At 42.6% G+C, this 15,809-nt stretch overlaps 1 protein-coding gene across 4 annotated transcripts in view; it reads left to right on the forward strand.

Annotated features, from left to right (window-relative positions):
* Positions 1–867: 867 nt before the first annotated feature.
* The window catches only part of slc39a14 (solute carrier family 39 member 14), a 53,534-nt gene continuing 38,592 nt past the window's right edge, over positions 868–15,809 (forward strand). For 3 of the 4 annotated variants that reach the window (XM_046351424.1, XM_046351423.1, XM_046351421.1), the window contains exon 1: positions 868–1,064. The gene's annotated coding sequence lies outside the window, so the exon portion shown is untranslated. Of the gene's footprint in view, positions 1,069–15,809 lie in introns of all 4 variants that reach the window. The other variant, XM_046351422.1, reaches the window with a different exon arrangement.

Consider the following 15,809-nt stretch of genomic DNA (forward strand, 5'->3'; position numbering starts at 1 on the left):
CCTATACACACACAACCTATACACACAAAGCCTATACACACACACCCTATATACACACACACACACACCCTACACACACACACACCCTACACACACACACCCAATACACACACAGCCTATAAACACACACCCTACACACACACACACCCTATACACACACACACCCTATACACACACACAGCCTATACACACACACACACCCATACCCACACACACACACACACACAGCCTATACACAATTATTTGAATACTTTAATGGATGTTTTGTGCACAAAGGTGATGACTAAAGTGTCTTATTAGGAATTTTCTCATTTGATTTCTCTATGTGGCCGTGTATGCAAATTCTCTTTCTGTGCCGGACGTCAGTTAAACTGCAGTACCGAAGCAAAACTGTAGGAGCAGTCGAAACCGTGCTTCAAGACCGGAACCCTGGCCCAAGTCAGCGGTACCTAACTATTACACATGAATTAATGTCCCCTGGGAACCACTGACCGAATTGGGTCCTGTCCTGTTATAAGTATATGTAGCATATCTGTTATATCCGCTTGAAGGCGCTAAATCCTAAGAAAAGACTGGTTAACAACATTCATGAATGGGATGTCATCATCAACATGTCATTCCAGAAAACTATTCAGTAGCTATATCAATGCAAAGCCTGCTAATAAGTCCTAATGTCTATTATGCCCTAATCAGAATAGTACCTGAAAATCATATTTTAACTACAATATCAATTTTGACGATTTTAGAGGGGAGGAACGAAAGCTCAAACATAAACACATTGAGTCCGATTTTAAACCGGGACAAAATGTAATGCGCGGTAAGGGGCGGTCTTTCAACGTCACTGCTTCTCATACAGCGAATGGGCCGAGAAACAAGATCATATCTGGTCCAGCGTTATCTTTGGCATGAGAGAGGGAGATTAGTAGCCTTTGTTGCATTTGTGATGCATTGAAAAGGGTGCCTTCTTTATGGACGATTGATTGCAATATATATATATATATATGCAAAGTAAGGAAGACATCACACGTGCGGGAGTTAGTTAGCGAGCTGATCTTCCCCAGCGGGTAGGTGAGCATGCATCACATCATCCAATGATGCTTCTTGGTCTGTCGTCGTCGTAGCTTGCGAGCTAGTCCACGAATATACAATTGAGCCGACTATTATCAATGTTAACATGTCTCTTGTATGCATAGGCTTTGCGAAAAGTGGGGTCTCATTGTGAATGGGCTTGTTGACAAGGCTAGCTAACAAAGCTAGTTAGCTAACGTTAGCTGCTAGCTCAATAATGGACGAAATGAGCCTAACGTTACTCCTTATGAATGATCTTACATGATCTGTTTAGACGCGAATTGGCTTTACCGGTAAAAATAAATAAATACTCAATTTAAACGTGAATCAATTCACAATTGCGGTACAGTTCAATAAACATAAAGCCATCTAACTTACTTTTATATCACATCAACATATTTGCGCGTATTTATTTTATTTTACGAGGCAAGTCAGTTATTAAGAACAAAAGCTTATTTTCAATGACAGCCCAGGAACAGGGGGTTTAACTGCCGGTTCAGTGTACCTCGTCAGCTCGGGGATTTGAACTTGCAACCTTCCGGTTACAAGTCCACCGCTCTAACCACTAGGCTACCTTGGAAATGTACACTTACTGTGGTGTTAAAGGAGCTACCGTAAATGTAATAATTATGTATTGTAATTCCTTAAATTGTATTTAATGTCTACAGTAATAGCGGAATGAGTGTTAAAACAATACCCCCCCCCCCCCCAATTAAAAAAAAATGTGTATTGGGCCCCCCACACAATTGCATTTATTAGCGCATTCTTTTTATTGGTCAACAAAACAAGGACCTGCTCTTGTTGTTACATTGACTGGGTCTGAGCTGCATGCTAACTGATTGTTGTTACATTGACTGGGTCTGAGCTGCATGCTAACTGATTGTTGTTACATTGACTGGGTCTGAGCTGCATGCTAACTGATTGTTGTTACATTGACTGGGTCTGAGCTGCATGCTAACTGATTGTTGTTACATTGACTGGGTCTAAGCTGCACGCTAACTGATTGTGCCACTCACTGCCTGTAACAGTAATCAGTTATTGTTGACATATTGTGCAATGTGTTTAGAAATTAAAAATACAAGCGATAGAACCCAAGGCTGCTGCAAAAAGTCGGGCAAGCCTTACCACCTACCATCAAAAGGACCAGCAGAATGTACAGGGCATTCGGAAACTACTTTTTCCACAATTTGATATGTTACAGCCTTATTCAAAAGTATATTACATCGTTCCCCCCTCATCAATCTACACACAATACCCAATAATGACACAGCAAAAACAGTTTTTTTGAAATGTTAGCAAATGTATATATAAAATGTAAAAAAAACTCATGACATTTACATAAGTATTCAGACCCGTTACTCAGTACTTTGTTGAAGAACCTTTGGCAGCGATTACAGGGGTGGCTTTGGGACAAATCTCTGAATTTCCTTGAGTGGCCCAGCCGGAGCCTGGACTTGAATCCGATCGAAGATCTTTGGAGTGACCTGAAAATAGCTGTGCAGCGACGCTCCCCATCCAACCTGACAGAGCTTGAGAGGACCTGTTGAGAAGAATGGGAGAAACTCCCCACATAAAGATGTGCCAAGCTTGTAGCCTAGAAGATTCTAGGCTGTAATTGCTGCCAAAGGTGTGAAAACAAAGTACTGAGTAAAGTGTCTGAATACTTATGTAAATGTGATAATTCATTTTTTTGCTAACATAAAAAAAAAAAATGTTTTTTTTTATTGGTGTTGTGTGTAGATTGAGGGGGGGGAACTACAATTTAATACAATTTAGAATACGGATGTAGTGTAGCAATGTGGAAAAAGTCAAGGGGACTGAATACTTTCCAAATGCACTGTGCAACCGTGTGTCAATATTTCATTTAACATTCTGGGTTGTAGAGACTCTTGTGGTATTTATTTTTAAGGCAGATTTATTTCTGACTGAATATCCATGGGGTAACCATGGTAACAGTCTAATGTTTAGGCAAAGGTACGCAGCTGTAAAACATGGAAATATGGCCATGTGGGGGACCCTAACCCTTTAGGCAGGGCTCCCCAAAGCCACAGATTAGGGCCTCATTCATTTTTCAATTTACTGATACCCTTATATGAACTGTAACTCAGTAAAATTGTTCAAAATGCTGCTTGTTGCGTTTAAAAAATATTTTTTTATAAAAAGGTTTTATTTTATTTTCATTCTAGAATCAAGTGTATTATGTTTGGAGAGAGCCAATCCTAAAAGTAGGGGTGTGTCCTGGCCAAATTCCCAATCTCGCCTTCATACCATCATGACCACCTAATCATCCCCAGCTTCCAGTTGGCTCATTCATCCCCTCTCCTCTCCCATGTAACTATTCAACAGGTAGTTGCTGTAAGATGAGAATGTGTTCTCAGTCAAGTTACCTGGTAAAATAAGGCTAAAATAAAGAATGTATAATACTGGGCTTGTCTCTTGGTAGCTGTCACTCAAATGCAAGGGGCTGGAGCTCATTGGCTACAATCTGAATTGCTAGGGGGCTGGCCCATGTGGGGTGAAATGTATGGGAAAAGGCACGGAGCAGCGTCCATACAAGTTGCTTTCAAATGAGGAACTTTCTGTGTAATTTAACTAAAACAGTAATTATGCTCATAGATTATGCATGTACAGTACCTTCAGAAAGTATTCACACCCCTTGACTTTATGCACATTTTGTTGTGTTACAAGGTGGGATTAAAATGCATTCAATTGTATTACTTTTTTTTGTCAACAATCTACATAATACTGTAATGTCAAAGTTAAAAAACTTTTTTTTATCTAACATTAGTGTTATTAGCAAGTTATTTGCACATTATTCTTAAAAAAAATATTCTAGCTCTGTCAAGTTGGTTGTTGATCATGGCTTGACAGCCATTTTCAATTCTTGCCATATATTTTAAAGCAGATTTAAGTCAAAACTGTAACTAGGCCACTCAGGAACATTCAATGTCGTCTTGGTAAGCTCCAGTGTAGATTTGGCCTTGTGTTTTAGGTTATTGACCCGCTAAAAGGTGAATTTGTTTTCCTCTAGCATTTTACCTGTGCTTAGCTCTATTCTGTTTCTTTTTATCCTGAAAAACTCCCTAGTTCTTGCCGATGACAAGCATACTCATAATAGATGCAGCCACCATCATGCTTGAATTTATGAAGTGGTACTCAGTGATGTGGTGTTGGATTTTTCTAGAACATAACGCTTTTTATTCAGGACATTAAGTTAATTTCTATTGCCACATGTTTTGTAGTTTTACTTTAGTTCCTCATTGCAAACAGGATGCATGTTTTGGAATATTTGTATTCTGTACAGGCTGTACAGGCTTCCTCCTGTGTCATTTAGGTTAGTATGGTGGAATGACTACAATGTTGTTGATCCATCCTCAGTTTTCTCCTTTCACAGCCATTCAACTTTAACTGTTTTAAAGTCACCATTGGCTTCATGGTGAAATCCCTGAGCGGTTTACTTTCTCTTTGTCAACTGTGTTAGGAAGGACGCCGGTGTCTTTGCAGTGACTGGGTGTATTGATTCATCATGCAAAGTGTAATTAATAACTTCACCGTGCTCAAAGGTATATTCAATGATGGCTTCTACCAACCTCCCTGGTCTTTGTGATTGAGTCTGTTTTGAAAGTCACTGCTCAACCGAGTGACCAAAGATAATTGTATGTGTGGTGTACAGAGATTATGTAGTCATTCAAAAACCCTTTTAAACACTTATTGAGTCCATACAACATATTATGTTACTTGTCAACCGATAAGTCTAAGACCTGTCTAAGCCGGGGGGGGGGGGGGGGGGTTCTACTAAGCTACATGGATGGTTTTTAAAGAAGTTCATACCAAGGATCATTTTGCTACTTGATATTGATATTGAAATATATAACAATGTTTTTTTTTGTACCATTTATTTGACCTTTCTGCTATTAGCCAATACAAACACATTGAATAACATATTTACAGTTAAAGGAAGTTGATTCTGAACTGTCTATCCTATATCTGAGAGATCAGGAAACAAACATAATATATATATATATATTTTTGTATTTATCCTTCTATTTTTTGCACTAAACAGTCATTTACTGAACAAAAATATAAACGCATATAAAGTGTTGAAGTGTTGGTCCCATGTTTCTTGCGCTGAAATAAAAGATCCCAGAAATGTTCCATACGAACAAAAATCTTATTTCTCTCAGATTTTGTCCACAAATTAGTTTACATCCATGTTAGTGAGTAGTTCTCATTTGCCAGAATAATCCATCCACCTGACAGGTGTGGCATATCAAGAAGCTGATTTTAAACAGCATGATCATTAAACAGGTGCACTTTTGTACGGGGACAAAAAGTTTCACAACACAATGCCACAGATTCCTCAAGTTTTGATGGAGCGTGCAATTGGTATGCTGACTGCAGGAATGTTCACCAGAGCTGTTGCCAGAAAATCTAATGTTAATTTCTCTACCACAAACCGCCTCCAACGTCGTTTTAGAGAATTTGGCAGTACTTCCAACCGGCCTCTCCAATACAGGTTTTTAAACCTGCAGGATCGTCTTGAGACCAGCCACCCGGAAATCTGGAGAAATTGAGGACTATTTCTGTCTGTAATAAAGCCCTTGTGTGGGGAAAAACTAATTCTGATTGGCTGGGCCTGGCTCCCCAGTGGGACCGCCTGGCTCCCCAGTGGGACCGCCTGGCTCCCCAGTGGGACCGCCTGGCTCCCCAGTGGGACCGCCTGGCTCCCCAGTGGGACCGCCTGGCTCCCAAGGCCTATTCTCACCCATGGCTGTGCCACTGCCCAGTCATGTGAAATCCATAGATTAGGGCCTAATGAATTGATTTAAATTGACACATTTCCTGAAATGAACTGTAACTCAGTAAAATCATTACTGCAATTATTACATGTTGTTTTTATATATTTTTTCAGTATACTTCCATGATTTTTTTCTCGACTTGTACAGGGGGGAACTTCAATAAGTCTTGAAGCCTGTGGGCGTCCCAGAGAAAAACACTGACATCATAAGAGTCTCAGCTTTCCATAGACGGGTCGTAATAGTTTTTAGGGCAAACCGTTCGGACGCTACCGACGACTTTGTGAGAAGACAGATTTTCGTGGTGTCTTATGGTCTGACACATCTCTCGATGTCACCTTTCACTGCAGATGCTGAAGTGTAACATCGGTGGATGGAGACACATCCAATTCAACACATCTCTAACTTAAACTGACAGGTTTAAATTTGACAAGAGTCTATTTATATCGCCTTTTAAGGGTTTAACCACATTTTTGCTCCTGAAGTTATTTATGCTTGACATAACAAAAGGGTTGAATATTTATTGACTAAAGACATTTCAGCTTTTCATTTGTTAAAATGTATATAAACATAATTCCACATTGTCATTTTAGGGTACTGTGTGTAGGCCATTGACAAAATCTCAATTAAATCCTTTTTATATTCGGGCACAACAAAATGTAGAGAAAGTATCCGGGGGGTTAATACTTTTAAGGCTCTGTATGTACTACACATGGACACTTCCAGCCCAAAGTGGGATGTTTTAAAGAATGCGTTCTTAGTCGCCAAAGTACCGCAGTATGTCTAACAAAACCTCCCCGGCCAGAAGATACTAGCATAATCCTCAACTAACCCTAACCTACCCTGCACATTTACTTGTTACCAGTACCCCCTGTATGTATCCTCGTTATTGTTATTTTTGAAACTTTATTTCGTAAATATTTTCTAAACCAACAATGCAGTTCAAGAAATATAGTTAAGGGCTTGTAAGTAAGCATTTCACTGTAAGGTCTACTACACCTGTTGTATTCGGTGCATGTGACGAATAAAAATGGATTGGATTTGATCTGACCTGTTTGATTAAGGATGAGGGAGAGGGAATGCAGTAGACGTCTATCTAGGACTAAATAGTGTTGATTGTCGCTATCTCTGTCATTCATTAAACCACTTTTATTCTCTTCAATAGCTATTGTTTCAACGTGATGAAATCAAATCAAACTTTATTTGTCACATGCGCCGAATACAACAAGTGTAGACTTTACCGTGAAATGTTGACTTACAAGCCCTTAACCAACAGTGCAGTTCAAGAAGAGTTAAGAAAATAGTTACCAAGTAGACTAAAATAAGAAGTAACACAATAAGAATAACAATAACGAGGCTATATTTCGGGGGCACCGGTACAGAGTCACTGAGCGGCGATACAGGTTAGTTGAGGTCATTTCTATATGTAGGTGGGGGTGAAATGTCTATGCACAGATAATAAATAGCGAGTAGCATCATTGTACAAAAGGGGGGAGGTTGAATGTCGGTGGCAATTTTATGAATTGTTCAGCGGTCTTATGGCTTGGGGGTAGAAGCTGTTGAGGAGCCTTTTGGTCCTAGACTTGGTGCTCCGGTACCTCTTGCCGTGCGGTTGCAGAGAGAAGTCTATAACTTGGGTGACTAGAGTCTCTGACAATTTTATGGGCTTTAATCTGACGCCACCCACCTATTATATAGGTCCTGGATGGCAGGAAGCTTGGCCCCAGTGATGTACTGGGCCGTTTGCACTACCCTCTGTAGCGCCTTTTGGTCAGATGCCGAGCAGTTGCCATACCAGGTGGTAATGCATCCGGATAGGATGCTCTTGATGGTGCAGCTGTAGAACCTTTTGAGGATCTGGGGACCAATAGCAAATATTTTCAGTCTCCTGAGGGGGGAAAAGGTTTTGTCGTGCCCTGTTCACGACTGTCTTGGTGTGTTTGGACCATGATAGTTCGTTGGTGATGTGGACACCAAGGAACTTGAAACTCTCCACCCGCTCCACTACAGCCCTGTCAATGTTAATGGGGGCCTGTTCGGCCCGCCTTTTCTTGTAGTCCACGATCAGCTCCTTTGTCTTGCTCACATTAAGGGAGAGGTTGTTGTCTTGGCACCACACTGCCAGTTTTCTGACCACCTCCCTGTAGGCTGTCTCATCGTTGTCAGTGATCAGGCCTACCACTGTTGTGTCGTCAGCAAACTTAATGATGGTGTTTGAGTTGTGTTTGGCCTCGCAGTCATTGGTGAACAAGGAATACGGGAGAGGACTAAGTACACACCCCTGAGGGACCCCAGTATTAAGGATCAGTGTGGCAGACGTGTTGTTGCCTACTCTTACCACCTGGGGGCGGCCCGTCAGGAAGTCCAGGATCTTGTTGCAGTGGGAGGCGTTTAGTCCTAGAGTCCTTATCTTAGTGTTGAGCTTTGTGGGCACTATGGTGTTGGATGCTGAGCTGTTGTCAATGAACAGCATTCTCACATTCTCACATAGGTGTTCCTTTTGTCAAGGTGAGAAAGGGCAGTGAGGAGTGCGATTGAGATTGTGGATCTGTTGGGGCGGTATGCAAATTGGAGTGGGTCTAGGGTGTCCGGGAGGGTGTTGTTGATGTGAGCCATGACCAGCCTTTCAAAGCACTTTATGGCTACCGACGTGAGTGCCACGGGGCGGTAATCATTTAGTCAGGTTACCTTCACTTCCTTGGGCACTGGAACTATGGTGGTCTGCTTGAAACATAGGTATTACAGATTCGGTCAGGGAGAGGTTGAAAATGTCAGCGAAGACACTTGACAGTTGGTCCGCACATGCTTTGTATACACGTCCTGGTAAACCGTCTGGCCTTGCGGCTTTGTGAATTTTGACCTGTTTTAAAGGTTTTGTTCACATCGGCTACCGAGAGCGTGATCACACAGTCATCCAGAACAGCTGGTGCTCTTGTGCATGCTTCAGTGTTGCATGCTTCGACGCAAGCATAAAAGGCATTTAGCTCGTCTGGTAGGCATGCGTCAATGGGAAGCTCGTGTCTGAGTTTCCCTTTTTGTAGTCCGTAATAGTTTTCAAGCCCTGCCACATCCGATGAGTGTCAGAGCCGGTGTAGTAGGATTCAATCTTAATCCTGTATTGACGCTTTGCTTGTTTGATTGTTTGTCTGAGGGCATAGCGGGATTTCTTATAAGCGTCCGGATTAGTCTCCCGCTCCTTGAAAGCGGCAGCTCTAGCCTTTAGCTCAATGCGAATGTTGCCTGTAATCCATGGCTTCTGGTTAGGGTATGTACGTACAGTCACTGTGGGGACGATCTCGTTGATGCACTTATTGATGAAGCCGATGACTGGGGTGGTATACTCTTCAATGCCATTGGATGAATCCCGGAACATATTCCAGTTTGTTCTAGTAAAACAGTCCTGTAGTTTAACATCCGCGTCATCTGACCACTTCCGTATTGAGCCAGTCACTGGTGCTTCCTGCTTTAGTTTTTACTTGTACGCAGGAATCAGGAGGATATAATTATGGTCAGATTTGCCAAATGGAGGGCGGGGGAGAGTTTTGTATGCATAAAGGTGGTCTAGGATTTATTTAATTTTTTCCTGGTTGCACATGTGACATGTTGGTAAAGATTTGTTCAAACTGATTTAAGTTTTCCTGCATTAATGTTCCCGGGCCGCTAGGAGTGTCTCTTCTGGGTGAGCATTTTCTTTGCTTATGGCCTTATAGAGTTGGTTGAGAGCGGTCTTAGTGCCAGCTTCGTTCTGGGGTGGTAAATAGACAGCTACGAATAATATAGATGAGATCTCTCTTGGTAGATAGTGTGGTCTACAGCTTTTCATAACGTACTCTACCTCAGGCGAGCAATACCTCAAGACTTTAATATTAGACATTGCGCACAAGCTGTTATTGACAAATAGACACACACCCCCACCCCCTGTTTTACCAGAGGTACATGGAAAATCCCGCTCGCTCTATATTGTCCGGTTCGTCGTTCAGACACGTCTCGGTGAAAAATAAAATGTTAGTTTTTGATTTCCCGTTGGTAGGATAATCTTAATTGTAGGTTATCAATTTAATTTTCCAATAATCAAATCAAATTAGTCACGTGCCGAATACAACCTAACAATGAAATGCTTACTTACGAGCCCCTAACCGATAGTGCAGTTTAAAAAATAAAATGATAAAAGTAACAAGTAATTAAAGATCTCAGCAGTAAAGAAGAATAACAATATATACAGGGATGTTTGCACTTTAGCATGAAGAGCGGATGGCAGTAGGAGTTTACTCGCTCGCCTACGGATTCTCACAAGGCTGCCCTCGGCGAAGAAGCACACTGTATTAAAAAAATAAAAATAAAGACATCTTGCCAGAAACTGTTTTGTAAGGTTGCGCAATTTATTACTTCACTACTGTGAAGAATTCTATTAATGGAAGTGTGTGTGAGATATCAGCTGATGTACGAAGGGCTATATAAATAAATGTGATGTGTGTGTGTGTGTGTGTGTGTGTGTGTGTGTGTGTGTGTGTGTGTGTGTGTGTGTGTGTGTGTGTGTGTGTGTGTGTGTGTGTGTGTGTGTGTGTGTGTGTGTGTGTGTGTGCTTTCTGAGTGTCCCTGATCTATTAAATGCTTTGTCATCTAATGACAATGTCAGTGTTGGTTAATAACATCACCTGTCCTGAGATTTTACTGAACTCTGTAATTACGTTCTCACAGAATGTTAGGGTTGTGTTGTGGGCTTTTCTCCCCCATCTCTCCTTTACATAGTTTACACCCCCTCCCACCCCTCCCCCATCTCCCCGTACACTATAAGATACTCTTGTCAGTCAAAACCTCTTTAAGAAGACTCAAAGTGCAACCTGTTTCTGAGGCGAAAGCTTCAGCTTTTATCAACGTTTTTTATTTGTCTGACAAGAAAGATCTTCTAAAGCTGGCAAGTTACTTTTTGATTTTCAACCTGTAAATCGTTTGTTCCTTATTATGCTATGTGGAGTTGGGGGAATTGTGGTTTTGTCGGATATAGAATATTACAAAGGTTTCTAAAGTGGGCTGAGAACTCTTAAGTGTGCTGGTGCTGGTGTATCATGTGTCTAGCCTACGTCTTCAGGATAGTGATGTTTTCAGCAAGATTTTGAGACAACTTTATAAACAAACTTTAAAATGTTCCGTCACTGTTCTTTTTAACTTTATTCATTTTTTAAACATTTTTACATTCATCAAATTGCTTTGATCAACTTTTATAACTTTTGTTATCGAGGTCAGACGGCATGTGGGTTTCTGTGCCAGGCTGACTTCACAGTTCAGAGAAGATTTTGTTCAGTCAAAAGTAGCGCCTACATTTAATGATTGACTTTCTCTCATAAATATATGGTTTATGTCATGGCATTTATATATATATATATATATACACAACTTATTGCTGATTTTAGAGAAAGTCATCTGTGTGTATATTGCATGCATAAACGCCAAGCTCATTTAAGTTGCTGTAGTGTCTAACTGTAACGCCGTCTCAGTTCCTTCCATTGACCCCCCTCCTAGATGTCCTGTCTGTGTGTTGTGATAGCCTACATTGAATAACCTCTAGCAGACCTGGGGCAGTGTGGTGTCAGGCAGACGGTGATGAAAGAGAACACCCGTCCTTTATTTGAGGTTATTATAGTAATACTGCACAGTTTCCTGCTGATTGTCTTCCACTTTCCCTGAGTTCTGAGTTTCCTGCTGACTCTGCAGATAAAGGTCATTTAACCTGATCCCAGAGCAGTTTGTGCTGTCGCTAGTTAAAGGTGCAATGCAGCATTTTTATTTTTTATCTCAATATCAAATCATTACTGGCTAACGAGAACCTTACTGTGATTCGTTGTAAATGAATATGGTAAAAAAAAATACATCTTCTCAGCTCTTTTACCATCTCAAAAATAATTTTTAGGATGATAGAAAGTTTTCCGTTTTTAAACTTTAAATGACTACAATCAGATATAAAGTATGTTGAAAATAGAGCTGTATATTTTTGAGAACTAACAACCACAAGATAAAAAAAAAATACAAATCTGAAATTCCAAAATGTACTTTCATGGCACCCACATTGATTTTGTTCTAGTGTTTAAGTCACTCAGAGGGCTTAAAGATGAAACAAATGAAATGATAAAACAGCAACATGTTTTCTATGCAGCCAAGAGGAGGGACCTCTTGTTAGGTCAGAGACTGTGCCACGCTAACTTAGCCACCGCTGCTGGAGAAAACAAATCATTGGTGCAACACTGTTTTGATAGCACTGCTGATTGCACTGTTATGTAATCGATGACGAGCTCTCTCGCTCTTTCACTCTTTGACAGATCAGGACTCGTATCCGCAAGGAGTAGGAGTGCTGATCTAGGATCTGTCCATAAATCCAGATCATCTGATTCCTTATGATTTAAAAGGCAAAACTGATCATAGATCAGTACTCCTGAGAGACTTTGTGGATTAGGGTCCAGGTTGCGATGTGGGAACAGTGATGGGGCACTGGTGACCTCGTCTCCATGTAGCCTATTGGTTCCCTGTCTCTTCTGTCTCCATCCATGTAGCCTATTGGTTCCCTGTCTCTTCTCTCTCCATCCATGTAGCCTATTGGTTCCCTGTCTCTTCTCTCTCCATCCATGTAGCCTATTGGTTCCCTGTCTCTTCTCTCTCCATCCATGTAGCCTATTGGTTCCCTGTCTCTTATGTCTCTCCATCCATGTAGCCTATTGGTTCCCTGTCTCTTCTGTCTCCATCCATGTAGCCTATTGGTTCCCTGTCTCTTCTCTCTCCATCCATGTAGCCTATTGGTTCCCTGTCTCTTCTCTCTCCATCCATGTAGCCTATTGGTTCCCTGTCTCTTCTGTCTCTCCATCCATGTAGCCTATTGGTTCCCTGTCTCTTCTCTCTCCATCCATGTAGCCTATTGGTTCCCTGTCTCTTCTGTCTCCATCCATGTAGCCTATTGGTTCCCTGTCTCTTCTCTCTCCATCCATGTAGCCTATTGGTTCCCTGTCTCTTCTGTCTCTCCATCCATGTAGCCTATTGGTTCCCTGTCTCTTCTGTCTCCATCCATGTAGCCTATTGGTTCCCTGTCTCTTCTCTCTCCATCCATGTAGCCTATTGGTTCCCTGTCTCTTCTCTCTCCATCCATGTAGCCTATTGGTTCCCTGTCTCTTCTGTCTCCATCCATGTAGCCTATTGGTTCCCTGTCTCTTCTGTCTCTCCATCCATGTAGCCTATTGGTTCCCTGTCTCTTCTCTCTCCATCCATGTAGCCTATTGGTTCCCTGTCTCTTCTCTCTCCATCCATGTAGCCTATTGGTTCCCTGTCTCTTCTCTCTCCATCCATGTAGCCTATTGGTTCCCTGTCTCTTCTGTCTCTCCATCCATGTAGCCTATTGGTTCCCTGTCTCTTCTGTCTCCATCCATGTAGCCTATTGGTTCCCTGTCTCTTCTCTCTCCATCCATGTAGCCTATTGGTTCCCTGTCTCTTCTCTCTCCATCCATGTAGCCTATTGGTTCCCTGTCTCTTCTGTCTCCATCCATGTAGCCTATTGGTTCCCTGTCTCTTCTCTCTCCATCCATGTAGCCTATTGGTTCTCTGTCTCTTCTCTCTCCATCCACGTAGCCTATTGGTTCCCTGTCTCTTCTGTCTCTCCATCCATGTAGCCTATTGGTTCCCTGTCTCTCCTGTCTCCATCCATGTAGCCTATTGGTTCCCTGTCTCTTCTCTCTCCATCCATGTAGCCTATTGGTTCCCTGTCTCTTCTGTCTCTCCATCCATGTAGCCTATTGGTTCCCTGTCTCTTCTGTCTCCATCCATGTAGCCTATTGGTTCCCTGTCTCTTCTCTCTCCATCCATGTAGCCTATTGGTTCCCTGTCTCTTCTCTCTCCATCCATGTAGCCTATTGGTTCTCTGTCTCTTCTCTCTCCATCCACGTAGCCTATTGGTTCCCTGTCTCTTCTGTCTCTCCATCCATGTAGCCTATTGGTTCCCTGTCTCTTCTGTCTCCATCCATGTAGCCTATTGGTTCCCTGTCTCTTCTGTCTCCATCCATGTAGCCTATTGGTTCCCTGTCTCTTCTGTCTCCATCCATGTAGCCTATTGGTTCCCTGTCTCTTCTCTCTCCATCCATGTAGCCTATTGGTTCCCTGTCTCTTCTCTCTCCATCCATGTAGCCTATTGGTTCCCTGTCTCTTCTCTCTCCATCCATGTAGCCTATTGGTTCTCTGTCTCTTCTGTCTCCATCCATGTAGCCTATTGGTTCCCTGTCTCTCCATCCATGTAGCCTATTGGTTCCCTGTCTCTTCTCTCTCCATCCATGTAGCCTATTGGTTCCCTGTCTCTTCTCTCTCCATCCATGTAGCCTATTGGTTCCCTGTCTCTCCATCCATGTAGCCTATTGGTTCCCTGTCTCTTCTGTCTCCATCCATGTAGCCTATTGGTTCCCTGTCTCTTCTGTCTCCATCCATGTAGCCTATTGGTTCCCTGTCTCTCCATCCATGTAGCCTATTGGTTCTCTGTCTCTCCATCCATGTAGCCTATTGGTTCTCTGTCTCTCCATCCATGTAGCCTATTGGTTCTCTGTCTCTCCATCCATGTAGCCTATTGGTTCCCTGTCTCTTCTGTCTCCATCCATGTAGCCTATTGGTTCCCTGTCTCTCCATCCATGTAGCCTATTGGTTCTCTGTCTCTCCATCCATGTAGCCTATTGGTTCCCTGTCTCTTCTGTCTCCATCCATGTAGCCTATTGGTTCCCTGTCTCTCCATCCATGTAGCCTATTGGTTCCCTGTCTCTCCATCCATGTAGCCTATTGGTTCTCTGTCTCTTCTCTCTCCATCCATGTAGCCTATTGGTTCTCTGTCTCTCCATCCATGTAGCCTATTGGTTCTCTGTCTCTCCATCCATGTAGCCTATTGGTTCTCTGTCTCTCGATCCATGTAGCCTATTGGTTCCCTGTCTCTTCTGTCTCCATCCATGTAGCCTATTGACTCTACTGGTACCCCCTGTATATAGTTCTCTGTCTCTCCATCCATGTAGCCTATTGGTTCTCTGTCTCTCCATCCATGTAGCCTATTGGTTCTCTGTCTCTCCATCCATGTAGCCTATTGGTTCCCTGTCTCTTCTGTCTCCATCCATGTAGCCTATTGGTTCCCTGTCTCTCCATCCATGTAGCCTATTGGTTCTCTGTCTCTCCATCCATGTAGCCTATTGGTTCTCTGTCTCTCGATCCATGTAGCCTATTGGTTCCCTGTCTCTTCTGTCTCCATCCATGTAGCCTATTGGTTCCCTGTCTCTCCATCCATGTAGCCTATTGGTTCCCTGTCTCTCCATCCATGTAGCCTATTGGTTCTCTGTCTCTCCATCCATGTAGCCTATTGGTTCTCTGTCTCTCCATCCATGTAGCCTATTGGTTCTCTGTCTCTTCTCTCTCCATCCATGTAGCCTATTGGTTCCCTGTCTCTTCTGTCTCCATCCATGTAGCCTATTGGTTCCCTGTCTCTCCATCCATGTAGCCTATTGGTTCCCTGTCTCTCCATCCATGTAGCCTATTGGTTCTCTGTCTCTTCTCTCTCCATCCATGTAGCCTATTGGTTCTCTGTCTCTACTCTCTCCATCCATGTAGCCTATTGGTTCCCTGTCTCTTCTGTCTCCATCCATGTAGCCTATTGGTTCCCTGTCTCTCCATCCATGTAGCCTATTGGTTCCCTGTCTCTCCATCCATGTAGCCTATTGGTTCTCTGTCTCTTCTCTCTCCATCCATGTAGCCTATTGGTTCCCTGTCTCTTCTCTCTCCATCCATGTAGCCTATTGGTTCTCTGTCTCTCCATCCATGTAGCCTATTGGTTCTCTGTCTCTCGATCCATGTAGCCTATTGGTTCCCTGTCTCTTCTGTCTCCATCCATGTAGCCTATTGGTTCCCTGTCTCTCCATCCATGTAGCCTATTGGTTCTCTGTCTCT

This window comes from Oncorhynchus gorbuscha, linkage group LG05 (genome assembly GCF_021184085.1).
Source record: "Oncorhynchus gorbuscha isolate QuinsamMale2020 ecotype Even-year linkage group LG05, OgorEven_v1.0, whole genome shotgun sequence".
NCBI classification, from domain to species: domain Eukaryota; kingdom Metazoa; phylum Chordata; class Actinopteri; order Salmoniformes; family Salmonidae; genus Oncorhynchus; species Oncorhynchus gorbuscha.